Source organism: Blennius ocellaris (assembly GCF_963422515.1).
Source record: "Blennius ocellaris genome assembly, chromosome: 12".
NCBI classification, from domain to species: Eukaryota; Metazoa; Chordata; class Actinopteri; order Blenniiformes; family Blenniidae; genus Blennius; species Blennius ocellaris.
In genome coordinates this window covers 2547789-2550288 of record NC_137661.1, presented here as the reverse complement: position 1 = coordinate 2550288, position 2500 = coordinate 2547789, and the positions used below count along the sequence as shown (strand labels likewise).

The window sequence follows — 2500 nt, the reverse complement described above, 5'->3', positions numbered from 1 at the left end:
ACAGCATAACTTTTTCTACGACAAAAGAAAGAACAACTTGTTGAAATGTGATCTTATAGTGTTTTAAAGCGATCTGATAGGTTACTCAATACAATGTTTTCACACGATAGAGGTTTTCATTATAACATTTAGATTAGATCAGACTTTATTATGTGGAAATCCGGTCAACATAGCAGCTCCACGTCACCCAAATAGCTAGAGATAGCTACAGTAGAACAGTGGCAGACGGTAATAAAACGTAGCCTATACAATTGATTTGACATAATAGTGTTTCTAAAATAACTTGTGAGGTGTTTAATTTCATATTGTGATTACATTTTCAGTGGAAACTTTTCGCCATATTTATTGGCGTATTTGCATGAAGCAATCCACATTCATTTATTCATCAATGTTCAATTTTTAAACAAAAATGTACAAATAACGTGACGAACCTTTTAAAAACTCTTTAATTCCCATCAATGGTCTTGACTTGTGTTGGGTGTTTTAGGTTTGTTCCACCCGGACAGTCTGACGATACAGTTCCGTGCCAACACGTTCATGCGGTTTCGTCTCTAATGTCGCAATGGAGTGCTGTTGGTGTCACTCGGTTGAAAACACTGCGATCCATAGAGAAGGTCGGTGGCGTATTAGATTATCGGTGGTGTCAAAACAATTCAGTTCGATTCCACTGCCAAGTCTGGCCTCCTCGCTCCCGGGTGGCCGCGTCACCCTGAGCCGCTCAGCATCCAGGCCCAGGACGCCTGTTTACGCATATTAGCTGTTTTTTTTTTTGCCGCATCTGCCAGCATTCGCAGCTATTCCATCCAACACCCCCCCCCCCCCCCCCCCCCCCCCCCCCCCCCCTACACGCACACACCCCCTCGAACAACCCACCGCCATCACCACCTTGCATATGTACTCAGGGCCGAGCCTTCCCAGGCCTTATTAAAGCCAAAGAGAGTGTTTCAGTTCAGGGTCATCGAGAGAGTGCAGCACATAAATATGTTAGGGCGGCACTATCAGCCCGTCAGTTTACTGGTGGGTGGGGGTGGGTGGGGGGGGGGGGGGGGGGGTGATCGATGATGGTCCTGGCATTCTAGCCTCCAACAAACATCTTAAGCGGATATTCTCTCTCTCTCTCTCGTGCTTTTTTTTTTCCTTAATTGGAGCTTTGCAACTCGGAATCCGACTTATTTGATGTTGATGATGAAGTCCCAGGAAACCTGTGAGATTCTTGTAAACTAAATGCGCATGTATGCCATCTTCATTCGCACGCTGGTCAAGAGCTGTTACCCGTCAATTTAACCTGCAGTGTCGCCCCCCCCCCCCCCCTTCTGAGGAGCACCAACACACATACATGTGCACACACACACACACACACACACACACACACACACACACACACACATGCCCTGAGCTCATTTTTAATCCTCGCAGCTCACCGTGAAGGCAGGGGGAAGTTCCAATTAAAATTAAAATAAGCTCTTTTAACGGTCTCTTAAATTGACAACTGAACAATGATTTTCGAATTGGTATCTGTCAAAGGTCTCGGAAAAATCCTCAGTTGATAAGGCCCAACGCAGCCAATTAGCAGCAGAGCAGGGCCTCAGCCAGTAATGATTTCCAGTCCCTGAAGATGTGGCGCGGACACTTATTGCAAATTACTGACAAAAGAGCCCTGCTGTATTGATGAGGCGGTGAACAGCCCAGTCTCCATGTTCCCATCAGGTGGACGAGCACCAAGAGGGGGCCTTATAGGAGAGCTCCGGTGTCTCTCTCTCTCTCTCTCTCTCTCTCTCTCTCTCTCTCTCTGCAGCCATAATGTGGCCTCGCTGTGTGTGCAGCTCATATACAGCCCCCCTGCCGGGATGGACTCCGAGAGACCAGCCTCTCCTTCTCTTGACATGAAGCCCCAGCTCGGGGAAAATGCTAATGCTAACACGAGGGAAGTGTCAGGAGAGGATCATCAATAATGTCTGCAAGTTTACTGCCCTCTTCTAATTATAGCTCCCATCTCCCAGGGCCGGCGGGAGGCTGCGGGGCAGCTCCTTAATTGAGCGAAGGTAGATTTACTTCCCCATCATATTCGCCAGCACCCATTGTTTACAGTCCTTGAAACTGATTGAAAGGAATCAAAAGATTGGCGGAGAGGCGGTTTGGTGCGGAACGCGTTTGGTATGCAGGAGGAATGAATAAAGGGGGGGATGATTCTTGCTGGTCAGGTAGGGATTTAGATTTGAAGGCCACTCTATAGCCAGAGGTCATATCATTTATTCTCAGTGCTGATGCCTCTGGAATGCTCTATGTGATATATTTTTTTTTATTTTCTGTTGCTTCTGTGCCGCTACCAGAGGGCCAAATAAGAGCGGCCGTAATAACAGTCCAGCAACTAGCTGCTGTTCACCTCAATTATAGGAGTTAATGAATAGATAATAACATTTTGCATTTTGATTTGCTGCACACATTAGCAGCGTTGTAGCCAAGCATTCTCCTCCCAGTTCTCAGGGAAGCATCGCTGCCG

General features: G+C 47.0%; 1 protein-coding gene across 1 annotated transcript in view; it reads left to right on the top strand.

Annotated features, from left to right (window-relative positions):
* barhl2 (BarH-like homeobox 2) overlaps positions 1–2500 on the top strand; it is a gene marked incomplete at both ends in the record, with an annotated part of 15666 nt that overhangs the window by 11161 nt on the left and 2005 nt on the right.